The sequence below is a fragment of the Bos indicus genome, chromosome 29 (genome assembly GCF_029378745.1).
Source record: "Bos indicus isolate NIAB-ARS_2022 breed Sahiwal x Tharparkar chromosome 29, NIAB-ARS_B.indTharparkar_mat_pri_1.0, whole genome shotgun sequence".
In the NCBI taxonomy this organism is placed as follows: Eukaryota; Metazoa; Chordata; class Mammalia; order Artiodactyla; family Bovidae; genus Bos; species Bos indicus.
In genome coordinates this window covers 18,009,674-18,037,408 of record NC_091788.1, presented here as the reverse complement: position 1 = coordinate 18,037,408, position 27,735 = coordinate 18,009,674, and the positions used below count along the sequence as shown (strand labels likewise).

The following is a 27,735-nucleotide window of genomic DNA, read 5'->3' as shown; positions in this document are numbered from 1 at the left end:
GGTCCTAGTTTCAACAGAGATTCAGACTCGGTAGGTCTAGAGTGCGGTCCAGGGACACAAACTCCACACGACTGGCCCAAGGAGCCCAGTGTGAGAAGCACTGCACTACACTGCTCACGACAGTTGATTAAATGTCGTCATAATTTAGTGAGCTGCTCTGCAGAAAGAAGCGGATCATGCAGCTCTGGGTTATACTTTTAACTCTGGTCAGTTGGCTGGGCATGGAGAGAACACTTCTATGCTCTGAGTCATGGTTTTCCCATTAATAAAGCACAAGTGTGACTTTCTGGATCTCAACTTCCCTCTAGTCTCTGACATTTTAGGACCCCAGGAAAAGAGAAAGGGTTGGAAACGTCAAGTAGGGCTTCCTACTTGTACCAGAGTGACTCTCCCTGAGGTACTCGGACAGTGGATATACAAGAATAAGAGCGTAAGATCCAGTGCTTTCTGGAACTGGCTGGTTATAAGCAAATATGGAAAAGCTACTCTTAAGGTACAAGATGAACCAGGCGTGGGGCCCTTCTGGAGCCTGGCTTCTGTTTCCTAATCACAGCACTCAGTATAAAAGCAGGGAAGTAATTCAAAGGATGGAAGGAGAGACTGAACCCAATTTCAAAGATTAACCCAGGTGTTCAAGTAAATGCCCTGTCTGCCCCCTGGGAGCCCTCATTTACATCAGTCCAGCTGCCTGAACTATGTATATCTGAAAATACATTCCCACACAGAGACTCCTCTATGGCTTCCATGTGATTTATGGAAAGGCTTTCGTTTAATTTATAAGTCAGTATACACCATTAGAAGAATGACCTCTGGAGCTAACATTTCTTTTTGTTTCCCCCCTTGTTTTAAATCGATATTACAGAGGTATATAATTTATATGCAATAAAAGTCACCGATTTTAAGAGTTCAGGCCGATGGGTTGTGATGAATGTAAACACCACATAACTACCATCACAAGAGAGAACACTTCCATCATCCCAAGGATCTGTCTTCTCTACAGCATCACAGTAACGGGAACATACAGTAAATATTCTTTTGTGCCTGTCTTCTTATGCACAACATAAAGTTTTATGACTCATCTAGACTGTTTCATGAATCAGTAATTGCTGATTTTAACTGCTGATAGTATCACATCTTAAGGAGTTACCATATTTGTTATCCATTCACCTTTTAATGGACAGTTACATTCCAGTTTGGGGCCACCGTGAATAAAGCAGCCAGGAATAATCACGTGTAAGCCTTTTTGTGAAAATGTCAATTCTCTTAGGTAAATACCTATAAGTGGAATGGCTGGGTCACATGGTAAGTATACACTTGATTTTATAAGAAAATGCCAAACCGTCTTACAAAGTGGTTGTCCATTTTTCAGTTCACACTAGCAATCTGTGAGCATTCTAGTTTTCCACAACACTTCAGAGCCAATCTAGTGGGTAGGTAGTGGTATCTTGTTGTGGTTTTAATTTGCATTTCCCTGACGACTAATGATGCTGAGCATTTTCCATGTGCTTATTGGTTGTTTTGGGGAAGGAAATGGCAACCCACTCCAGTATTCTTGCTTGGAAAATCCCTTGGACTGGTAGGCTACAGTCCATGGAGTCGCAAAGAGTCGAACACAACTGAGCAATCTCACTTATTGGTTGTTTATCTTCTTTTGTGATGTCTGTTCAAATCTTTGGCCCATTTTTAAATTCACTTTTTATTACTTAGTTTTAAGAGTTCTTTACATATATTTTGGTTATGGTCCTTTGTCAGATATATGTATTGAGAATATTTTCTCCCAGTTTATGACTTGATTTTTATTTTTTATTTTTAAATAGTGTCATTTAAAGAGTGAATGTCCTTAATTTTGTCCAATTTATCATTTTTTAAGTAGCTGAGGCTTTTTTGTGTCTTGTATTTCTTACCTAAGAAAGTCCTAACTCAAAGTCAGAAAGATTTTCTGCTTTGTTTTCTTGTAGAAGTTTTATAATTTTCGTTTTTATGTTTAGGTCTATGATCCATTTTGGGTCAGAGTGAGGTAAGGGTCATGGTCCATGTCTTTCCACATGAATATATAGCTGTTCGAGCAGTGTTTGCTGAGAAGAAATATCCTTTCTTTATCAAGTTGCCTGAAGTATAAACGACACAAAATTTAAAATCTTTAAATTATACTTTATATATGTGAAAGTGAAAGTCACTCAGTCAAGTCTGACTCTCTGAGACCCTGTGAACTGCAGCCTGTCAGGCTCCTTTGTCCATGAGGATTCTCTGGGCCAGAACACTGCGTGGGTAGCCATTCCCTCCTCCAGGAGGGATCAAACCCAGGTTCCATCGAACCCAACCCAGGGATCAAACCCAGGTCTCCCGCATTGCGGGCAGATGCTTTACCATCTGAGCCACCAGGGAAGCCCTTGATATATGTGGGGACCTGATAAATATATACATCCTATCTCTTAATTTGCAAAAATTTCCTAGAAGTTGTCTACAACAACTTATCTTTACTTTAAGATGTGAGACTGTTATCAGATGGGAGAGATGGAGTTGAATGAATCCTGAGTGTTGTACAGAGCATTTCACAGGGAAGGGGCAGTGACACACTGGGGCTCTGGTGCCCTGAAGCTTTATTACTTTACAAGCTACTGTTGGTCACTTAGCTGATTCAGAGCTGTCTCTAGGTGTGGAAGTGTGTATTGACCACTTCAGAAAATAGAAGAACCAGGATCTTTTCATCTTAAGAGGTAGAAACCACTTATTCCATTTATTTCTAGGTATCCTCTCTTCCTGCCTCTGCGTGAACAATGCAGCTGAATAAATATCAGAGTGGAAAATTCAGCTCTCAGATAATTTTCCATCTTGAGGCAACCCGACTCTGTGATATAGGGTCCTCTGGGGCCCTAGACTCTCCCAGAGTCTCAATCTCTTCCATGACTTCAGGACAAAAGTTTTCAGGTTCCTCAAGCATGTCCCAGACTCAACCCTGGTTCCTTTCTAAATAAAGCTCTGTGATTGAAACCAACCATTTCTGACCTTAACCCTTTTCTGAGAAAATAATGTTCCACTGTAGCAGTTAAAAATACAGAAGTCCAGCAGTTTAGTATCTAGACTGCATATTTCTACATTAAAAACCTTATACCTATTCACCATGCCTGACCTCTACAGAAATTTGGCACTTTATTTTTGTTAGAACCTTCAACTTCTACTGTATCCTAAACTCAAATGAGCTTTCCATAAATCTGGATATAACATGAGTCATTAATCTTAATAAATCAATCCCAACCAAATAAAAACCTATACACTTTCTAAAATATCAACCCAGAGTGAAATTAGACCAGAAAATTTCTCTAAAAGGATTATGAGTAAGCAGTCTTTATTTATAATAGCTCCAAGTTTCATCACGAACATTATTACTTCAGATGCAGAGGTATTTTGTAAGCTTCTTGAAGGTAGAGAAAAGATGCATGGTACAGTGGAAACTAAACAGGATTTAGAATCTGAAGATGTAGGTTCAAATTCCTGGAATCACTTACTAGTCATGTGACCCCAATGAGTCACCTAGCCTCTGCGAGCCTTAATTTTCCCACCTGTAAAACAGAACGAAAGCCACCTACTTAACATGGTTATGGAGAGAAAAAATAAGGCAAGGTTTATGTTTTTAAATGCTATGTACAAATATAAACCTTATCTTCCAATTGTTTGGAACATGAGCTTATTATCCATGTATTTGGCCATAATTCAATGCAAGAGACCATAGTAAGTCAAAAAGGATCTCCTGATGTCTATGTAGGAGACATAAGTGGCCACTGAAATCACACACTCTTAAGAAAAGTCAGGTATGGCACCCATATATAAACTCCTAAATTTGAAATGTTAACTTTCCAACCCGGTCACTAAGGATGCTTAGTGAGCACCACCAACTCTCACGTGCACCTGTAGTCCTGGATGTACAGACTTCACCCTTTTCCATACACGAAGCTGCAGCTGTAACACATGGCACAAGGCTCGAGACAAGTGGTGGTGGAACGCTACACGTCCTAAGCCACGGGCCTTCTCGGCCAACTTAGACTTGTCACTATTAATATCTGGGTTTCTATTAATACTCTCCCTTTCCCTGTGAGCTAATTTAAATCTGTTCTGTAAAGCTATTCTTAAACCACACATTCTGGAGCCTGGGCCTGGTTCCCAACTACAGATCATAACTCTCCATTTTGGCTTTTCTACTTGCAGAAATATTAATAATAGGAATTTTGCCCCAACTGATTCTCAGAGGAGAGGTGGCGCTCTGTTGGAATTTGGGGAGGGACAAGTCTTTGTTATGCAGGACTGTCCCATGGCCCTCACACACACACACATTTCTACATCCCAAAGGGTGTGGTACTGCCACTGGCTGAAACCCACTATAACCTGACATCCACCTGTCTCTGCCACCTTGATCCCTGTTGACTTTAGTCTCTTCTCAAGTAGAACGAGGACTGGGGGTGTTCCCCTCTACATCTTGAGAAAAGGTTCTTAGCTTCTCCAGAGATCCCATCTTTGTGGAGAGACAGATTAAGGTTCTGATACAAGATCTGCTGAGGACTGGGTTGCTGAGACCAACTGAATGTCATTGTTGCTCTACTGAGACAGTTTTAATCAACACAGGTTTTTATTCTCTTCAAGTCACATGAGGGCTGAGGGGTGGGGAGGCTCAGGTAATGGGGTGCATGCTAAGTCACTTCAGTCGTGTCCAACTCTTTGCAACTCCACGGACTGTAGCCCGCCAGGCTCCTCTGTCCATGAGGATTCTCCGGGCAAGAATACTGGAGTGGGTTGCCATACCTTCGTCCAATGGATCTTTCTGACCCAGGGATCAAACCCACATCTCTTATGCCTCCTGCATTGGCAGGCGGGTTCTTTACCATCTAGCACCACCTGGGAAGCTCCCAGGAAATGGGGAGCGACTGCTAATGAGTCAGTGAGCATGGGACCCAGGGAGGTGGTAACCAGATAGAGAATGGTGGGTCCTGAGAGAGGTTCCTACCATAGCTCAATCACAGAAATCAGCTTTGTGCTGTGCTGCAAATGACTAAGAATACTGACTTCCCTCCCAACTCCAGGCTTCGAAACAATTCTTTTTCCATGTCTACAAGGCAGAAGGTTATGCATTAATAAGATGCCCTGAACCCACTGAATGCCACAATCAAATGAATGCCCCTGGTGTTTAATGTAAGCTCTGAGCCAGGCTGTCCCGAGGAGGAGGAAGAAATGGAGGAGGAGGAAAAGTGGAAAGGATAGATCATCTCCCTATAGTTCTTTAGTAAGAAAATACAGAAAGGCCAGCCTATGTGGCTGAGGGGAGAGGGAGGGGGTTGAGGCGGCGGGAAGATGCTGTACTCTGGGGTAAACTGCAGTCAATGAGGGATCGTTTCTCAGAAACGAGCCAGAAGTGAGTTCAGGCAAGTGTGGATGCCGATGCTGCTTTGAACACCTCAGAAGGGAGGATGGATTTCTCAGGAGTGAAAAAGATGAGCTCTCTAGGAGTCAAAGAAAAGGATAACAAGTTGAGCACTAGGCCTCCTCCTCCTACCAAACGCAAAGGCTGCTCTGATGAGAAGTCCAAGGATCGCTCTAAAGAAAAAGGGGCCTCCAAAGAGTCAAGCGAGAAGGATGGTGGTGGGGATAAAACTCTCAAGAGCCACAGCGCTGCCAGTGGTAGCGGCAGCACCAGCTCTCCTCCAGCTCCTCTTCGGTACTGAGCCGCCCAGGAAGTTCCAGCACACCCCCCAGCCCCAGCAGCTCTGTGGCACCCCGAGTCGCACTCCTTCCTGGTGTAGACAGGACAACAGGAGGCATTCCTGTTCCAAATTGAAACCACCCAAGAGAGAAGGAAGGGACAGGAAAAGGGAGCCATTCCCTTATATCCACCAAGGAGCACACTGGGATGCTGACCAGGAATGTGCCCAAGGATCATGTCGGGCAATCCTCTCCAGCTTCGGGAAAATAAACATGATTGACGTGCCTCCAGAAAGGATGCACCCTCATCTGTCTAAAGGCTATGCCTGTGCGTGGTTTGAGAATCCAGAAGGCACTAAAGCACAGGGATGGAGGACAAATGTGTGGCTGGGAGGATCACTGTCACCACTGGGCTGGGCCCCTGGCCTCGGCCACCCACCGGGTGATTCAGCCCTGCCAGGAGAATGTCGCCACCGCCTCCCAGGTGGCGCAAGTCACCCTGACGGTGCAGGAGAAGGTCATGGTCCTGGCACATAGGTCCCTGTGTGTGGTGATCCTAGCCCCCACCTAGATGCCACAACACGAGCCACTCCAGCTCCAACTCCGCCCCGACAAGCAGGGCTGCTGAAGCTCTGCCCCTGTGACTCACGTCTCACCCAACTCACTTCTGTCAGTTTTCCAGCCAATGGAGGATCGGTAGGAAAGAAATCCCTCACTTTGGCAGGCTTCAAAGGTGCGGGCAGCAACCAACACGTTTCCCCTGGCGGTGGACTTTCGGCTGCAGAAGGGTTGTTGCTTTGGGGTCCTGCCTATTAAGACACCCCCCAGTTTTCCGGCTGGCCAGCTCCCACACTTCTGGTGCCTGAGACTCAGCTTAGTGGCAAAGCCAGCTGGGATGAGCAGAGGGCTGCAGGTTGTGGTTCGGCCCCAGCCTGGGAGCACGTTTTCCATCCCACAGATGACCTGGGGCCAATCTGGTGGCCCGGTCAGGCCCTAGCCTGCGGGTCTGCAGGGTCCCTCAGGAGAGAGTGTGGTTTTACGCAGCTGCCCTTCCCGTTAGCCTGGCCCTGCTCGAGTCCTCTCCTGACCTCTAGGGTCACATACCCACTGTTCAGCTCAGTTCAGTTCAGTCGCTCAGTCGTGTCCGACTCTTTGTGACCCCATGAATCGCAGCCAGGCCTCCCTGTCCATCATCAACTCCCAGAGTTCACCCAGACTCACGTCCATCGAGTCAGTGATGCCATCCAGCCATCTCATCCTCTGTCGTCCCCTTCTACTCCTGCCCCCAATCCCTCCCAGCATCAGTCTCTTGCAATGAGTTAGCGCTTCGCATGAGGTGGCCAAAGTACCGGAGTTTCAGCTTTAGCATCATTCCTTCCAAAGAAATCCCAGGGCTGATCTCCTTTAGAATGGACTGGTTGGATCTCTTTGCAGTCCAAGGGACTCTCAAGAGTCTTCTCCAACACCACAGTTCAAAAGCATCAATTCTTTGGCACTCAGCCGTCTTCACAGTCCAACTCTCACATCCATACATGACCACAGGAAAAACCATAGCCTTGACTAGACGGACCTTTGTTGGCAAAGTAATGTCTCTGCTTTTGAATATGCTATCTAGGTTGGACAACTTTCCTTCCAAGGAGTAAGCATCTTTTAATTTCATGGCTGCAGTCACCATCTGCAGTGATTTTGGAGCCCCAAAAAATAAAGTCTGACACTGTTTCCACTGTTTCCCCATCTACCTGCCATGAAGTGATGGGACCAGATGCCATGATCTTCATTTTCTGAATGTTGAGCTTTAAGCCAACTTTTTCACTCTCCACTTTCACTTTCATCAAGAGGCTTTTTAATTCCTCTTCACTTTCTGCCAGGTCATCTGCATATCTGAGGTTACTGATATTTCTCCTGGCAATCTTGATTCCAGCTTGTGTTTCTTCCAGTCCAGTGTTTCTCATGATGTACTCTGCATGTAAGTTAAATAAGCAGGGTGACAATATACAGCCTTGATGTACTCCTTTTCCTATTTGGAACCAGTCTGTTGTTCCATGTCCAGTCCTAACTGTTGCTTTCTGACCTGCATACAGATTTCTCAAGAGGCAGGTCAGGTGGTCTGGTATTCCTATCTCTTGAAGAATTTTCCACAGTTTATTGTGATCGACACACTCAAAGGCTTTGGCATAGTCAATAAAGCAGAAATACATGTTTTTCTGGAACTCTCTTGCTTTCTCCATGATCCTGCGGATGTTGGCAATTTGATCACTGGTTCCTCTGCCTTTTCTAAAACCAACTTGAACATCTGGAAGTTCATGGTTCACGTATTGCTGAAGCCTGGCTTGGAGAATTTTGAGCATTACTTTACTAGCATGTGAGATGAGTGCAATTGTGTGGTAGTTTGAGCATTCTTTGGCATTGCCTTTCTTTGGGATTGGAATGAAAACTGACCTTATCCAGTCCTGTGGCCACTGCTGAGTTTTCCAAATTTGCTGGCATATTGAGGGCAGCACTTTCACAGCATCATTTTTCAGGATTTGAAATAGCTCAACTGGAATTCCATCACCTCCACTAGCTTTGTTTGTAGTGATGCTTTCTAAGGCCCACTTGATTTCACATTCCAGGATGTCTGGCTCTAGGTCAGTGATCACACCATCATGATTATCTGGGTCATGAAGATCTTTTTTGTACAGTTCTTCTGTGTATTCTTGCCACCTTTTCTTGATATCTTCTGCTTCTGTTAGGTCCATACCATTTCTGTCCTTTATCGAGCCCATCTTTGCATGAAATGTTCCCTTGGTATCTCTAATTTTCTTGAAGAGATCTCTAGTCTTGCCCATTCTGTTGTTTTCATCTATTTCTTTGCATTGATTGCTGAGGAAGGCTTTCTTATCTCTTCTTGCTATTCTTTGGAACCTGCATTGAGATGCTTATATCTTTCCTTTTCTCCTTTGCTTTTCGCTTCTCTTCTTTTCACAACTATTTGTAAGGCCTCCTCAGACAGCCATTTTGCTTTTTTGCGTTTCTTTTCCATGGGGATGGTCTTGATCCCTGTCTCCTGTACAATGTCACAAACCTCATTCCATAGTTCATTGGGCACTCTATCAGATCTAGGCCCTTAAATCTATTTCTCACTTCCACTGTATAATCATAAGGGGTTTGATTTAGGTCATACCAGAATGGTCTAGTGGTTTTCCTTACTTTCTTCAATTTAAGTCTGAATTTGGCAATAAGGAGTTCATGATCTGAGCCACAGTCAGTTCCCGGTCTTGTTTTTGTTGACTGTATAGAGCTTCTCCATCTTTGGTTGCAAAGAATATAATCTGTCTGATTTCGGTGTTGACCCTCTGGTGATGTCCATGTGTAGAGTCTTCTCTTGTATTGTTGAAATAGGGTGTTTGCTATGACCAGTGCATTTTCTTGGCAAAACTCTATTAGTCTTTGCCCTGCTTCATTCCATACTCCAAGGCCAAATCTGCCGGTTATTCCAGGTGTTTCTTGACTTCCTACTTTTGCATTCCAGTCCCCTATAATGAAAAGGACATCTTTTTTGGGTGCCCCCAAGTTACATGTGTCTTTTCACATGTACTCATGCGCGTGGCACGCATGCACACATACCCCATGGCTCCCTTTCTCTCTCTGAAAATGGTGAGTGAGTTGACAGCCAGCTCTGCCCTGTCACGGAATCCCCAGTTGTGCTGGTATCCATGGTGGTCTTACAGGTTACCCTGGCAGCTTTTTTGGCTCTTCTCGTAGAGTCAGTACTACAAATTTTCTGTTCTGAGTTTTACAACTTTGTAGCGTTGTAGATAGTGTTGTGTTTGTACTTTATTGTGTAGAATAAAAGGGCTGTGTTTAATAAACCTAGAATTAGAGTGCAAAAAACAAGAAAAGAAAATATGGGAAAGGCAAGAGGGAGACTATTTTCTGCTTTCTCTAAGCTGTGGGGTGTTCAGCTTAAGAATAATAACTAAATTCATCTACTCTATGTCAGGCACTGAACTATGCACTTTATTATATATATTTCATCCTTATAACCATCCTATGAGTAGTTACTATTTCTGATCCCATTTAAAAGATGAAGAAACTGGGGTATAAAGCAGCTAAGTAAACTTAAGAATAGATAAAAAGCTATGATGTGTCAAAGCCAGGATTTCTGATTCTGTCTTCTGGGCCCTTCTTGCTAACCAAGGCTTCTTCTCTTAAACTCAGATCTCAGCTAGAGATGCCTGCAACTTTTTTAGATCTGAAGTAGTAAGACTCTCAACAAGGGTGGCAGAAACTGGAACTGAAAATAGGACATTCCATGGTGGTTTAGTCTCTCAGTCACGTCCAACTCTTTGCAACCCCATGGACTGTAGCCTGGCAGACTCCTCTGTCCATGGGGATTCTCCAGGCAAGAATACTGGAGTGGGCTGCCATTTCCTTCTCCAGGGGATCTTTCTGACCCAGGGACAGAACCCGGGTCTCCTGCCATGCAATAATATACTGCTTCGTGTTAAATCTGTCTTGTTTGGCTGTGCTGGCTCTTGCCTGCGTGTGCAGGATCTTCGCTGTGGCACCCGAGCCCTTTAGTTCAGCCTGCAGGATCCTGACTTGCAGCACACGGGCTCTTAATGGTGGCATGCAGGTTCTAGTTCCCTGGCCAGGGATCGAACACCGGCCAGGCTCCCTGCGCTGGGAGCACTGAGTGTTCACCACTGGACCACCAGGAATGTCTCTATGTTGAACCTTATAATTAGAGAAACTTTCAGTGGTGATCTGTCAGAAAAACTGGGTTCAATTCTTAGTCTATCTTTTATTGTGTAATCCCAGCAACGTGCCATGACCTCTCAAAGATGCATGAAGTATCACCTGCTCTGTTTATCTCATGGAGTTGTAGTATTTATCTCACGAGGTTGTAAAGAGAATCAGGTGTGTGTAAGCATTAATGTATCGGCTTTGGGACCACTTTGAAGATTTTTTTTTAAAGTTCTCCAAATGTTTGGATCAATGCAGCTGCTGGATAAACCAAGTGTTACCCACCACAATAAAGCAGTCCTGAGACCAGACCAGAATCCTGGATTGTTGGGAATATTAATAGCCACTCCTGCTTTCTTTATACATGAACCCTATGGAAAGCACCTGATGTGATTTCTCTGTGACTCAGGTGCTCAGGGAATGATTCCCTTCCTCACTCCTTTCCTGCACCGATCCCTCCCCTACTCCTACCCTGCCGGCTTTGTGCTTTTATCAGTGAATTACGAGGGGCTTGTTACTCCAGAGCCTAAGAATAATCCAGATACGAACAGAACAAGAACTGTCTGGGATTCCCCCATCTCAGGATCACTGGGGCTCACAAGCAGCGCTAGCAGCCTCCCTATGGTTCAGTTCCCCATCCCCCAAACAGGCTGATTCATTTGTTCAGGGGACACCATGGAGTCCTGCCAAATGCAAATAGACTGACTATGGGGCACGTGCCAAGCTATGCTGGGAGCAGGCTCATTACTGCCACAGTCACTACAACAAATAACAACAAAAGCCTCTAGGTACAAATTAGCACACATAATAAACTTAATTCAAGAAACACTGAAGAGACCCTTAGTCGCATTTTAATTCAAACAGCACCGTTTATCACAGAAGGGCCTGGCGGCCTCTACAAACTGAAAATAAGATGCTGGTACAGATTAGCTTCTACTATGCTCGGTGACCTTACCAACCTAAATTCACTTACTACTACTGCTACACACACACACACACACACACACAAATGTGAAAGGAATGCCGGGAAGAGTGCAGAGTAACTGAAAAGAACTCATAGTCTGGAAATTATGAAGGGGGTCTGTGTTCTATTCCAAACTGGATTATTCCTTAGCCTCCGGACTTAGAAGTATCAAGTCCCATGTAATTCGCTCATAAAAGCACAAAGCCAGGAGGGAAGTAAAGGAATCATTCACTGAGCGCCTGAGTCAGACAGCAATCACATGAGGAACTTTACATAGGACTCACACGTGAACAGGAGTGGCTATTAATGGTTCCAACAAACCAAGACAAAACCACTGTGATGGGACTGGCAAACCTCTTTTCCAAAATAATAAACGCAGTGTGCTTCAGCAGGGGCAAAACACCAGCTACAGAGACAAATAATACTAGTCAGCATCTGAGCACCTATACGATGTGCAGTATTGTGCTAAACTCTTTACTCATGGACGCTGTCTGATTTTCAATACTCACAACCACCTAGGAAGTACATGATACTGTCTTCAATTTGTGGATGAACGAACCGAGTTGCTTAAAGTGGTTAAGCATCTTTTCTGGTCAGTCAACCAGGTTCAAGTCCCACCTCAATCATCTGCCTGTGTGACTTCAGCAAATCCCTCAGCTTTGCTGGTGGCTCCAGAGGTAAAGAATCCGTCTGCCAATGCAGGAGACACAGGAGACACAGGTTCGATCCCTGGATTGGGAAGATCCTTTGGCAAAGGAAATGGCAACCCACTCCAGTATTCTTGCCTGAGAAATACCATGGACAGAAGAGCTTGCAGGCTACAGTCCATGGGGTTGCAAAAAATTCAGACACGATTTAGGGACTAAACAACAATAGCAGCAATATCCCAACAGTGAACAGAGATAAGACCAGTCCTCCCTGGCACTCACTGACTGCTGCAAGGACTGCATATTACACAGAAGAGTGATGTGTATATAAAACTATTTCACCTTCTCTTAAGTGGACTGCAGTCAATGGCAGGCAGAGACTATGCCACATGATCTTTTAAAAACCCTGGAGGCTCAGACTGTAAAGTATCTGCCTACAATGTGGGAGACCCGGGTTTAATCCGTGGGTGGGGAAGATCTCCTGGAGAAGGAAATGGTAACGCACTCCAGTATTCTTGCCTGAAAAATCCCATGGACAGAGAAGCCTGGTAGGCTACAGCCCATGGGGTTGCAAAGAGTCAGACATGACTGAGCAGCTTCACTTTCACTTTCAAGACATAAAGCATGTACTGAATGATTGTACATTCATCATCACTATGAATGAGTAGATGGTATCAATACAAATATGAATACGATGATTATGCACTCAAGATTACAGATGAACAAAGTCTGTCTGCCTAGTCATCTTTTCAACATATTTACTGAGCACCCACGTCTGTGACTAGCACTGTGCCGCCTGCCATGGAGACACAGGGATGAGTATGAGGCCCTGGAGGAGCCCAGCAGTGCACTAAAGGGAGGCTGAAAGGCGGCAGTGAGAACCAACACAGCTCGAGTTGGGGTTCATCATGGCAAGAAAGGAGAGACACAAGGAAGACAGGCTGGGACAGATGGTGGAAAGGCTATAAATGACCCTCTAAAAAGAATTTCAAAAGAATCAGCAAACTGCAAGAGCTACCATGAGGAAGGAGGGAAAAAAAGGGCAGGTGGAGAAACTGTTGTTCAGTCCCTCAGTCGTGTCTGACTCTGCAACCCGTGGACTGCAGTATGCCACGCTTCCCTGCCCTTCACCATCTTTTGGAGTTTGTGCAAGTTCATGCCCACCGAGTCAGTGATGCCATCCAACCATCCCATCCTCTGTAGCCCTCTTCTCCTCCTGCTCTCAGTCTTTCCCGGCATCAAAAGTCTTGCATGAACTTGAAGCCCACCCCTAAGTTCTGATTAGGGCTGGCTGCTTATGCGATTTCTTCCCCTCTTACTCCATTCCTGTCTTCTTCTTAGCCTATACTGATATCATAAAAGTCTTCTTCTTTTATGCCTTTGGCCTACCCAGGTTACAAACGGCCCTGATTTTAGAGGGTCTCCAGGCACATTTCAATTTCTGTTTTCTTATCTGCTAGATCTTTATAACATCCCAAGAGTATCATGCACATAACATGAGGTGTCATGTAACTGCTCAACAAGTAGATCTCCACATGCAAAAGATCGAAGATGAAACTTCATACGGTATACAAAAATCAACTACAGATGGATTAAAGACTTAAGTGCAAGGGTTAGAACTATAAAACTCTTAGAAGGAAACACACAGGAAAAGCTCCGTGTTGGATCTGGCAATGATTTCTTGGATATAACAGCAAAAGCACAGGTAGCCAAAGGAACAACACAGGTAAATTGAACTACAGAAAAATTACAAACTTGGGTGAATCACAGGACACGGTCAAAGGGTGAAAAGACAACCCAGGCTGAGAAAAAGAATTTCTGCACATCGTATATCTGATAAGGACTTAATACCTAGACTATGTGAAGAACTGTTACAACTCAACAACAGCAAAAACCACCTCAGTAAAAAAAGGGGCAGATGTGAACAGACATTGTTCCAAAGAAGATATACAAATGGCCAATATGTGCATGAAAAAATGTTCAAGCTCACCAATCATTAGGGAAATGCAAATCAAAACCATAGTGAGATACCAACACATGTTCACTAGGATGGTTGCTATCCAAAAAAAGAAGAAGAAAGTAACAAGTGAGGCAAGGATGTGAAGGAACTGGAGCCCTTGTACACGATGGTGGGAATGTGGGTGGTGCAGCTGCTATAGAAAACAGTTTGGTGGTTCCTGAAAAAATTAAAAACAGAATTTCCATATGACCCAGTACTTCCACTTCTGGGTATATACCAAAAAAGAATTGAAAACAAGGTCTCAAATGATATTTGTATACCTGTGTTCACAGCAGCATTATTCAAAGTGGCCAAAAGGTGAGAGCAATCCACTGTTCATCTATGGATGAATGGAGAAACAAAATGCAGTATATAGATACAATGGAATATCACTCAGCCTTAAAAAGGAAATTCTGACACATGCAACAACATGGATGAACCCTGCAAGCTGAAATCACAAAAAGACAACTCCTGTACAATTCCACAATTCTCACTGAGTTTTGGAATTTTAACCATTAAAAAAAAAGAAGAAAAAAAGGATTAAACTACTCTACATTTCCTTTCAGCTGTAAAAATTACAAACACACTGAAGGCTAAAAAGATTAAGAATAGGCTAGCAGAAAGGAAGCATTTTTGAGCGCTTATTATGTGCAAAATACTGTGATGGGGCTCAGAGATTCACGAATACAAACCTAGAAAAGGAAGGCGATAGTTTCTGATTTGAGAGAAACAAAGGTGGACATCACCATGTAGGTGTAAGGTTACAGGAGATCGTGATTACCTGCTAGGGGAAATCCAGGAAAATCCACCAAAGAGGTGATAATTGAGGGGCCTTGATTTTTGAGGAGGGATGCGAGGGATTAGAAAGAGTCAGTCGGGCAGAACGAGGCAGAAGGACCAACGGGAGTCCTTACAGAGAACGGACGCACTAGCAAGGGCACAGGCCACAGCAGAGATGGGAGCCAGGCTGGAAAAGCAGTCTGGGACCTGATTGGTAAACACCAAAGAGTGGGAAAGGGAGCTCGGATTTTATGCTCTAAGCAGTGAGGAAACACTGACAGCTGAAGCTGGAGAGAGACAAGATCGGACGTGCATGCCATAGAAACATCACTTTGGCAAGAGTGGACAAGAGGGAAGGTTCAGGGCAACAGGAAGCTGCTGCGGTAGCACAGACAAAACAGGATGAGGGAAGGCCGCGGCAGAAGAGGAGGGAAGAAAGCTCTCCCTGCCTCACGCAGCTCCCACTGACGCAGGCAGGAACGGTGCGCGCGCTCCAGAAGGTTGGCTCTTAACATTATGGGCCCTCAACCACATTCCTACTGTCTAAATGGTTTCTCACTATTTGTGAATGTCTCCAGGTCCAGGGCAATCACTCAAAGGGAGGAAACTGGCACAAAAGTTAATCTGTTTCAGCTGCAAGGCTACCTCTTCACCCTCTTTGGAGGAGAAATAATAGAAGGCAGCAGTGGAAAAGAGCATCTGGCTGCAGCAAAGACCCATCCCTTCCCGTGCTGGAGCTGTTGCCTCATCCCTGGGAATCACGACAATCAAGAATGGAGAATCGTTCTTTTCATCCCTTCTCACAGCATTATCCCTGCGACCTCATCCCCTAACAATGGTGGGGTCTGTGTTATGTTTTCCCTCCATCGCCACCCCTCCCCACCACGGCCCAACGGAAAGGCTGTGCCCCAGGGACCCGTGATGGTGAGGCTGTGAGCCTCACAGCCTCTGAACTGTCTTTGAGGGGCAGGACACTCCTTCAGAAAGGGCTGCCTGAAGGAGCTGATTTAAAAAGACCCATCGTTAGCTACAGGGAATGGGGAAGACTTGTTTCCCCTCCCTCTATTACATTTGCAAAAAAGATTTTCATGACGTTCCCCAGTGGTGGTAAGTGTGTGATTAAACAGACACCCCTGTCCATTGCTCAAAGCTATTTGCTGATATGATGTATTTGGAAAACAATTTGGCAGTATTTCAAGAGCCTTAAAAATGCTCATTCCCTCTTGCCCAATAATTCTCCTTTCTGGCAAGTGACAAAGGAAAGAAAACTGTACATGCGTGAAGACACACAGCATCAGAGGCCAAAAAAAGTGGCAGTTTCTTTTTATTGAGATTTTTTTTTTCTTCCCATGTCTACCTCTCTGACTTTCCCTTAGGCTTTGTAATGTTGATCTCTGCAAGAGAACCAGATATAATGACAGAAATTGTAACCTCTTACCTGAGTAGACAACTTAAAGTAGACATGCTGTAAGAAAATTTACATGACTAACCAAACTCAGCAATGAGTTACACGAGAGGCTTTCTATTCATTTTTAAGGCAGGAAATTATTATTAAAAATTCATTTAAGGTAATGAATTTATACATTCAGTATTCTACCATGTACTCTTCCAGGCACTCTGCCAGGGGCTGAGGGACTGAGTAAACAATACAGACATGGTCCTTGATCTCAGAGCCTGGTGCCTAGCAGAAATGTCAACAAGAAACAAGTAATTACAATAAAGCATGATCAATATTATGATAAAGATAAACATGGTGTGCTAGTGGGATGCATAGAAGAGTGTCTTATCCTTACTGAAGGGATCAGAAAAAGCCAGTGGAAACAGTTAGGGAATTCGGACTTTATCCTCAGGACCAGAGAAGTATTGTAGTTTCCAGAAGAGGAGAGCTTATGGCTGGATTTCTGTTCTGGAAAGATCACTCTGGTTGGTGTGTGAAAAGCTGGAGAGGAGTAACTACAGTCAAGCACCATCAACCAGGAGGCTATTACAGTCCCAGTGAGAGGTGAGGCTGGCTTGGGCTACTGTGGGGTAATGGAGAGAAAGAGGAGGCCACACAAAGGACGTATTTAATAGCTAGAATCAACTTCCTATTCATTGCTAGGACTTCCCTTGTGGCTCAGACGGTAAAGCGTCTGCCTACAATGCAGAAGACCCGGGTTCGATCCCTGGGTTGGGAAGGTCCTCTGGAGAAGGAAATGGCAATCCACTCCAGTACTCTTGCCTGGAAAATCCCATGGATGGAGGAGCGTGGTAGGCTAGAGTCCATGGGGTCGCAAAGAGTCGGACACGACTGAGCGACTTCACTCACTTGATTCATTGCTAGAATGTGAGGGCTGATACAGAAGAATGACTTCTAGACTTCTGGCTTGAGCCAACTGAATGCAGCTTTCCTGGAGCACTAGGAATTTGGTACTGGGTAGATGATACTGAGTATAATTTTAGACATTTACACCTGGAAGGTCTCCAAGACATTTCTGTGGCACTGAACTATGTAAGCCAAGGATTCAGTCCTCACAGTGCACAGGTGGGCTGGAAATACAGATTTGGACGTCATCAGCCTATAGGCCTGGTAACTGAGGCAATGGGAGTGGATATGATCATCCTTCTAACAAGGGTTTATTGAGCTCAGCACAGTACCAACTGCTATGAGACACGGCAGAGGGGAAGAGTTTCCCCAGATCACTCCTTCCAGGATGCCTTCCCACGATCGTAGACTAATGGAAATACAACTGACCTCTGTTACTGTTACTACTTACTTACCTATTTATGCTGTACCACTCAAGAGGTAAGTCTTGGCTGGCTTATCTTGCCTATAGATTGTAAATAATTCCTCACAGGCAGGAACCGCGTCTCATATCTCTTTACTTCCAGACCACAGCAGTGTCTGGAGCATAGTGTGTGTGTTTAGTGTTTGGAAATTGATGTTGTAATAAGGAAATACAGCACAGATTACACTGCATTTCCTCTAACACCATTTGTTTTATAAACATTACACAGGAGGAGGGAGAAGACTATATTATCTGTTTTAACCAAACTTTTGTTTTTGGACAAGTTTTCAAAAGTGCTCCACTTGTTGAAAAAAACAGATACGTTCTTAAATTGTGAAATTATTTCCACCTCCTGTCAAGTCTTTGGTCACGAGCATATACCAGGTGTCTGCTACTAAGCTCTGGACAGCTCTGCAGCAGTCTTCAATGGTACCTGCCTAAGAGAAGCTCTTTTTCATAGTACTCTTGATCCTGAGTGGTGATTTATTAACACTTATTTATTCATGGTGTTGTGATGGAGGCTAGTCTGAGAGACACAGAGCTGGCGTCTGCCCACAAGTGTGCCTATAATCTCCAACAGCATAGATTACCAAGAGAGGTTTGGATAGAAGATACAGATAAAACATTAAGACTAGGTAAGATTAAATACTGACATTCCACTCAGACAGAATACTGAGTACATCAGAGTAGAGGAGAGAAAGGAAAAGGGAATGTTAAGGGAGTGTAATGGTTAGAAAAAGAGAAGGGTTGGAGGGAAAACAATGACAAGTTTTTTGGGAGTCTGAGAAAGATAAAAACACAATCAAGCATAGCAGCCTCCACACTGTTAAGGAGAGGGGAATATCTGAGGTCACAGAAGGGGACAGGCTTTGTGCTAAGTGATTTACATGCAGTCTCTCATTATTGATTGCAATCCTATGAGGTAGGAATCCTTCGTCCCATTTTATGGATAGAGTAACTGAGCTCAGGGAAGTGGAAGAATTTCATAAAGATCTCATGACACTCAAGTATTTCCAAACGCAAAAGACTGTAAAGCCTCTGGATAAAATTCTGTAGGGTGGTTGGTCATTTTCACTTATTTAATTCAAATTAATTCACTTATTAATTCACTTAGTTAATTCAAAGTCATCCATTTTACAGCGATGTGCTGGATTCAGCTTCTATCAGCTCACAAAAGCTGATTGTTAAATTTTCAGTAATTCTGCAACTCAGCTGACTTCACCTTAGTAATCTGAAATCAGTCGGTGGGAGTATTTACATCATGGAAACTGGCAAATTCTATAAATCAGGGTATCTTTTTTTTTTCTTTCTCAGAACCTGCTGTTAAACGTTTATCAGCACACTGCTGCTTAAGAACCTTAGAGACGGAAGGGAATGATTTTTATCTCACTTGCCAAGTCCCATCCAAGTCCTACCTATGGGTTCCAGTTGGACTGTGCTGAGAAGCGTTCTGAGACTTCTTTTGTGTTTATCTACCGTAAAGAAACTGCTAAAACCACAGAGATGTTTCTCATGGGCAGAGAGGGGGAAGTGGCAGCAGCCGTTCCTTGTACCTTCCACCTCTGGCACAATCTAATGCTTTGAATCTAGAGATGGAGAAAAAAAGAGACCCAGAGACGGAAGGTCGTTTACCTGAAGCCACTTAGTGAACAGGGTTGAGGCTAGACGTCCGATAACCCGATTTCTTGTCCAGTGATCTCCCTAGGCAGCACAGAGAGGGTGAAGTTGAGGCACTCTTACTTAGCTAGCATTAGTAATGCTGAGCAGCATTTAGTAACTGTGGCCACCAAGCAGGAATGCCACAGAGGGCATACAGGTATACAGCGACGGGCGAACTGGACGAACTCCTGGGCCTCTTGGCCCTGAAAGCCTATGATGCTAGGTTTCCAGGAACTCTATCAATCCTCATACGCACCTTCTTCCTGACCACAGAAACTACTACCAACCTAAAGTATGCGATTTCTAAGAATCTTACATGACTTAGCAACACCCTGACAACCACCACACTGTCAGTAGTCGAGAGATATAGAGATTATACTTAGAGGGTGATTTTACCAGAAAACATGAGCTGAATAATGCCATGAACAAAAAAGAAAATCCACAATTGCTTACTCCTATGAATTCCACTAGTAAATTATTCCTAAAGCATTTTCACTCATTTAAACACTGCATTTTTTGAAGTAACAATGCTCAAGAATCAAGAGGTATAAAATGGCAAACAGAAAAACGTCTTCTTTCACCGTAACTCCAGCCATCTTGCTTTCTGCTTTGTAGAGATAATCACTGTTATGAGTTTCTTGTGTTTCAATTCAGAGACAGTTTATGTATGCATCAGTGAATATGTATAATATTTCCTTTTTCATACAAATGGCCGTATACTATGATTCAGTATCATGACAGATAATGTAACTGAGGCTTATTTTTTTCCACTTAAATTATATCTTGGGGCTCATTCCATATTAGTACCCAAAGAAGATGCTTCCAACCTTGTCAGATAAATGTCTTATTTAAAACCATCACAACTTGATGCCAGAGGAGGGCCAGCAAACACAAACACCATTCAAATGAAAAAACTACTTAAGCTCATGTTGATAAACATTTCGGGGGATTTTGCTTTTGCATTACTTTAGTTTTCCTTGTAAAAATTAAATGATACGTCATGGTCACAGGTCAATAAAATTAGAGTAGTAAACTCTAATTGAATCAAATTTGTACAGTATTTTTTCTGTGGGTTAAAAAATCTAAATGAAGAGCTAAAAACTAAATTATGGTCATGAAAGTGTTCTGAAGGGCTTTCCTATAGGAAATGAAATTGTTACTTTAAATTAGCTTTGTCTTATTGCAAAAAAGATTCAGATTAATTATTTCATTATTTGCCTGTGAGGTGTCTACATTCTCCTCTGAGTTTCCTGAAGTGCTTGAGCTTCTCAAGAGTAACAGTTTGTTCATCTTTGTATTCTCAGATACAGACAGAGACACCAACATGAACAGGGACCTCAGTGATTCTTGTTGAATAGATGAAAACACAGATTAGACAATATTCAAATCACTTGAGCACTCAGTTTGCTACCCTGAAACATGTCCAGAGAAGACACAGTTCTGACCCAATGAGATGAAGGCTAAGGAGAAACTGAATAGAAATGTATTTGGGCAGAGGACCCTGTCTATTTAACCACAGCCTATGCTCAAGATCATTCATTCCTACTAAGCGCAAATGCAAGTCTCGCTTCAGTCGTGTACGACTCCGCAACCCCATGGACTGTGGCCTGCCAGGCTCCTTTGTCCATGCGGATTCTCCAGGCAAGAATACTGGAGTGGGTTGCCATGCCCTCCTCCAGGGGATCTTCCTGACCCAGGGACTGAACCCGCGTCTCCAACGTCTGCTGCGTTGGCAGCTGAGTTTTTCATCACTAGTGCCACTTGGGAAACCACACCTCTTATTATTCAATACAATTCTGCAAGTATGTACTGAGCATCTGTGCTGGGTCCCCAGTGGGAACTGGACACGTCTATATCTGGGTCAATTTTTAATCCCTATATTATCATCACTTCTGTACACATCTAATTCCCACCACAGACTGAAACTCTAAAGGAGCATGATTCAATCACCTTTGTATCTGAATATGGAATGGGACTGCTGGGCATTCGAAGTCTAATATATGGTCAGAATAGAGACCCATGTACCTCATGCTGGGAATCAGCAGAGAGGGGTGGGGGCAGGGGAAAGTAAGTGATCCAGGGATGTTTCTTGTGGAACTAATAATATCAGACACAAGTCTTAAAGGATTGGAAAAAAAACAATTCCCAAAAGCAAATTCTAGGAACAAGAGATCAAAGATGGAAGAAAGAAAAAAAAAAAAAAAACTTTGAACATAAAGGGGAAGCCATGATCATCAAAATGTATGGAGGTACCAATACTCGTGAAGTGTTCAGGAAACACTTTACTACTGAGTGTTTCTAGAGCCGAGAGAGTCTCGGGAAAAGAAGAGAATGAAATAGTAGGTTGAGTCCCAATCACAAGGGGTCTCAGATCATTTAAGAAATAAAATGGTGGGGCCCCAAATTTTAAGTAGAAAAAATATGATATCAGGAGAAAAATTCAGGCTTTAAGAGGAAGACAGAGCTGGGATTATATCCTAAACTCTTAATCAACAGCAGTGAGACTCTGGAGAAGCAATTTAATTCCTTTGACATTGAGTATTTCCTTTATAAGGTGAGTATAATATATACCTTACTAGATTGAAATGAGGAAGAAATGGATGTTTATGAGCTTTATAAACTGGCAAGGGCAACATAAATATTAATTGTTGTTACAATCATAAATTGTGCTTTGGGAAAAAGTCTTATAGCCTTGTTGAAGATTTGCTGGATGTGAGAGGAAAGCCTAGAAGTGGAATAGATAGAAAATGGTGGTGGAGCAATCATTTGCTAGTGCAGACCCTGTTCCTCCACCTGCAGACCCAAGGCCCTGACCCTGAGCTCTTCCTGGAGCAAGACCCTCAGGAATGAAAGGATATATATATTAACCTCTAGACATTCATGATTCCAACAGACTGGACAAAATAAATCCTGGGTCAATGATTTAAATGGGATGACAAAATCAATTTCCTGTTGCAGAGTATTTACTGGTAGCATTGCATCTTCAGTCTTTCCAAACATCAATCCATTAAGCAATCAGCCAAAAACACTGAGTCAGAGGGAGTCTTAAAAAGGACATTAAGTGTAAGATGTTAATAACAGGGGAAATTGGGTATAGGTATGTGGGAACCCTCTGTACTATATTCTCAATTTTTCTACAAATCTAAAACTGTTTGAGGAGATAAAAGTCAATTTTTTTAAAGTAAAAGTTCAGAGTTCCCCCCCCCACCCCACGCCACCCCCCCATAATAGCCCCAAGCTGAAAACAATCCAGGTATCCATCCATAGGAAAACAGATAAACTATGGTGTGTGCATGCAATGGAATACTGCTAAGCAATAAAATGGAATGGGCTATTAAAATAAACAACAACATGGATGGATTTCAAAAGTATTATGCTGAGTGATAGAAGACATACACAAAAAAGCACATGCTGTAAGACTCTATTTATATGAAATTCCAAAACAGGCAACAATAATTTACAGGGGGAAAAAATATCAGAATGATGGTTGTTCCTGGAGAGTAGGGTAGGAACTATCCAGAAAGGGCATGAGAAAGCTCTCTGGCACGATGGTAATGTTTTATAGATTTATTGGTGCTTGAGTTACTACATAGGTATATGTCTACCAATTCTCAGAGAACAACTACTTAAGACTTGGGCGTTTCACTCTGTAAACTTTCAGTTAAGTTCAGTTGCTCAGTCGTGTCCGACTCTTTGCAACCCCATGGACTGTAGCACGCCAGGCCTCCCTGTCCATCACCAACTTCCAGAGCTTACTCAAACTATGTCCATAGAGTCGGCGACGCCATCCAACCATCTCATCCTCTGTCATCCCCTTCTCCTCCTGCCTTCAATCTTTCCCAGCATCAGGGTCTTTTCCAATGAATCAATTCTTTGTATCAGTTGGCCACAGTAAACTTTACCTTAAAGAAAAATACTGAACAAATACTGAACAAACCCTGGACTTTGGTTAATCAGTTAGTGATATGCATACTGAAATATTTAGGGGAAAATACAATGATGCCTGCAACTTATTTTAAATGCTTTAAAAAATAAGATGAATAATGGATCGACAAAGGGATTGATAGGTGGATAGATATGCAATACAGCAAGTGTCGTAAAATATTAATGGTGGAATCTGGATCGTGGATATATGGGCATAAACTGTAAAATTCTTTGAACTTTGCTGTATGTTTGACATTTTTCATTAAAAGGTTTTGGGAAAAATAAAGAACATTTTGGGGTCTTGTGTCTGGGTTGGGTGATTGAGAGAAAGAGATTATATCTAAGCTTATCAGACCACACTTATAGGCTCCTAAAATTAATAAAAATCCTTTACACTTAACTCTTTACATGAATACACACAGTGTTTCTATATTTATCCTCATTTTATCCCCCAATCTGATTTATGTATCTTTCATCTGTGATCCTTGAGAACATCTTCATTTTAGCATTTGTTGTCATTTCCTATTTTCATTCTGTGTCACCCTACTGGACTTTCGAGAGCTCCTTAAAAGCAGCGTCCTGCCTCTCTTTTCTGACTTTGTGTTCCCTTTGCCTGGGACAATATCTGACATATATACAAGGCATTCACCCAACATTTTTCGGTATATCCCATGAGTGACAAGGAGAGCCGACCAGGTCAATCAGTCCCCTTTGAAAGCCAGGTGGAAACAGAGAAGATTTCCCACAGAGATATGCCTCCAGAACATATTCTATGGAAGCAGTTCTGCGCTTGGAAGGAATCAACTAGATGGAGAGGGGCCTGTATTTCCTCTTCTAGTTTCTATCCTGACATATTGCTACCCAAAATACTTTCTAGATGAAACCAGTGTGGCATACACTGTAGGTTGGCTCACTCCACTGCCATCCCACTCTCCTTCTAGTTGAAAATAGTGGAAAACTAAAAAATCACTTTACAGACTGCTTGCAGTTAATCTACCAATTATGCATATTCACACAAGACAGGTAAGCTGGAAGTGGGGTGACGGCCACTGGCCTCCTCTTGGCTACTTCTTGTGTCCTCTGGCAAGTAAGGACACAGATATTGATACCACAGTGTTCATGAAGCTGAGGCGTTTTTCAGTTTCCTGAGTGCCATGGGGCAGTTGCAGCAGGAGCTTCTCAAGTGTGACCTCCTAACTGCCAGATCACGGCAATGGAGCAGGGGAAGAGGGTTGGATTGATCACCTCAATGGTATTCTAGGGGCGGGCAAAGAATGCGTATCACTTCTGGAGTCCTAGACCAGAACACACAGCTTTAGTTCTTGCTAACATTTGGTTAGCATCTAATACCTAAAGTTAAATTCCTTCCTGTTCAAAGTATCTGGAGTGGTTTCCATTTCTTGCACTGATTCCTGGGTATAAAAATCAAGAAATAAGTTTGAGTTTAAGGGCAGGCCCCTGTGGATGGGAAAGAGATTGCACTTCGGGGTTTTTCCGAGTACCCATTCAAGTAAGTGTTGAACCCTACTCTGCGCTGAACATTTGGCTAGTGACTGGCCCTCAAGAAACAGTGGTTTGCTTTAGGTAGAAGATCCATGCAATCATGTGAAAGAAGAGGGCACAGTGATGGATGTTTGAAAGAAGGAAGGAATGGTCAGAATGAGGTCAGATGAACTGGGTGGCTTTAAAGGAGAGAGAAAATGCTTATCCTGAGACCTCAACTCAAACACTAACTAAAATGGTTATTAGGATTTTATGCATAGCACAGTCATCTCCATTATCTCCTTTAACGCTCCTTTCCCACCATCCACTCCCATTTCTGGGGGTTAATATTTGAGTGTTTCCTACGTGGCAGGAACTCACATACATTTTCTCACGTAAACTCTGGAACACCCTACCAAGTGGGATCTGTTATTAGCTCCCTAACTTGCCTGAGGTCTCACAGTTATTAAAAGAGCAGAGCCAGCACTCAAACTCCTATCTTTTGATCCAAATCCTACATTCTTAAGGGATCACAAAGCCAGAATTTCACTTCCTCAGAAGACATAACATGTTTAAAAACTAACACTGTACAAATATGAGGAACTGTTATCCTTGTCACGGAAAACCTCTTTCTCCAAGTTTGAAGTCTTCAAGGTAAGAGAAACAGTGTCCAACTGGTTTGGGCCCTGGAAAGGGACTGAGAGGTCCTAGGCTGGCTTAAGTCAGACCAAACCCACAATGGACAAAAGCAGTGAGGGGCAGAGAAGGAAAAGCAGTTGCTACCACTACCGCGTCTTCACTAAGCCAGCGCTTTCTCTCCTATATCACTGTTTACAGCTCGCAGGACACTATCCGGGCCTAATAAATGAACGTATCCATTGGGAAGGGGGAAAACACACATGCCCCCTCTGCGTACAAAGGGACATTTGTGTCGGGCAGTCTCAGAGGCTGACACACACCAAGGGTCTGCCCCTCCTCCCCGCACGCCTAGAAACAGACAAGAAAGGCAGCTTTCTGGTACCCACAATGGGGGGAGGCTGTGGCAGGAGAGAGAGCACGCTCTCTCCAAAACTGCTGACTTGATTCATCCCCAACTGACACAATGTGGAGAGGAAGACTTCAGGAAATGGGCAGATTATGTCCAAGAAAAGATTTCCTGCAAGCAGTTAACGGGAAACTAACATGAAAAGCAAGGACTAAAAATACACAGGCTATTGGAAGCTAGCGGTGAGGCCCCAGGGCCCCACAGTTCTTCAAGAAGTGTCTAAGGAAGCTACTGGCTTGAAACTCTCCCTGAACACCAGCCTAGGAAGACCAACTTGCCACTGGCTTTATTCCTTAGAAAAAGCTCATCAGGCCCCCAGTGTGATTTAAATTTCAATCTAACATTCATCAAATCCTCATTGTATTCTAGGCTCTCTGTTCATATAAGTCATTACTACACAGAAGGCAAGGACCCTAGAGTCTTAGACACAGAGCCTAACTCAAATGACGAGCGAAGGGGATAGGTAGTGTAAATGATATCCCATGTCCATGTGAATTTCGATGATCAAGGAATAAACCTCACAATGTAAGACTTAGGAAGATTTAAAGGGTTGGAAAACCTGCCGGAAGGTGGCTCTGGAATGCAGGAAATCTATTTGTACTTGAAGGCATTTGTAATGACAGATCAAAGCTTGGCTTGACCAGTGAGAAAACTAAAATGCAACTTGAGGAGACTAAAAATTATCTATTACAGGGTGTTGTTTGTTTGATTTTTAAGAAAGAACGTTTCTGTAGATGTTTAAAGGCAGAGGCAGGCCCATGGAGTTCCCTCCATGCCCTAGGGCCTGAGCAGAAATTTGAAGAGACGGAGTTTGTTTTCAGAGTCTTCTCTTTCCCCTTCTCTTGTTTTACTTCTAGAAGCCTAATTTTGCCAACTCTTTATTGAGCCCCAGCATCAGAGTACCCCCTGCAGCACTGAACAACAACAGATCAAGAATCTCAGTTTAAAAGGAAAAACGCATTCTACAAACATCAGAGGGAGGAGGGCATAACTTCTGAAGGGTGTATCACCCTGCCGCCCCATGAATACACTCCTAACCGAGCAGTTTATAAGTCCTCACACCCAGAACCTTGGGCCCCAACTACAAGAGGAAAATCTCATCACAAGTCATCTTTCAAACACTCAAACACGTATACTTTCAGGTTTATAATAAATACTCTGAGACCAAAAATCTTTCTGTGCCATATTTTTGCACCCAATGGGAGCCAGATGTGAAGGTACACTGGAAACCAAAACGTAGGTGGTCCTACGTGATCAGTGTCTAGGGAGGCTGGGCAGGGAGAACAGAACGTTGTTTTTGCCTTTTTTCTTTCTTTTTTTTTAACCAGGGACGATGATCTAAGACTTCTTTTGTTGTAAAATCCCCTGGATGCCTTTGTTGTTGCTGCATTCGACGCCTCTAAGAGCTCCTTCTCTCCTAATGCGGCTCCCAAATCCTTTGGATTATCTGACACCACCACTTCCTGCATCTCTGTGCTCCTTTTCAGTCTTATGGGATCCATTTAAGATCCACAATCCCCCAGGATTTCATCCTCAGCTTCCTCTGTTCTTACTCTCTATACTCCTTGGTGGTTTAGATTCCACTCATTGCAGAGAGTTCTCCTAGACTTACCTTTCCAAACCACACTTAAGGAGCTAATGGGCGGCTGTGAGTAGAACTGGCATCTTTACCTCCATTTGATACCTTCTTCCTATCATCTGTATCAGAGGGAAAGGGGAATTATTTAACTGGCACCCTGAATCTCCTAAGCCTTGGTGAACTGCTTTATTATATAAATAGATAATGAGGATTTTGTGTTTTGTCTCTGTGTGTCTGCACATTAAGTTTATTTTATAACTTGGAAATGTACGTACTGTACCTGTCATTTCATTGCGTGTGCGTGTTTGTGTGTGCTCAGTCGTGTACGACTCTTTGAGACCCCCAGGCTGTAGCTCACAGGCTCCTCTGCCCATGGAATTCTCCAGGCAAGAATACTGGAGTGGTTGCCATTTCCTTCTCCAGGGGATCTTCTGACCCAGGGATCAAACCCTCATCTCTTGTATCTCCTGAG

At 43.4% G+C, this 27,735-nt stretch overlaps 1 protein-coding gene, 1 non-coding gene and 1 pseudogene across 4 annotated transcripts in view; 2 read left to right on the top strand and 1 right to left on the bottom strand.

The window, feature by feature from the left end:
• Positions 1-27,735, bottom strand: part of GAB2 (GRB2 associated binding protein 2) — a 181,108-nt gene that overhangs the window by 80,891 nt on the left and 72,482 nt on the right. The window lies entirely within an intron of this gene.
• Positions 5,457-6,242, top strand: LOC109554219 (RNA-binding protein with serine-rich domain 1-like; annotated as a pseudogene).
• On the top strand, positions 16,912-16,983 carry TRNAC-ACA (transfer RNA cysteine (anticodon ACA)). Its single transcript has one exon. It is a non-coding gene; the product is annotated as a tRNA-Cys (tRNA).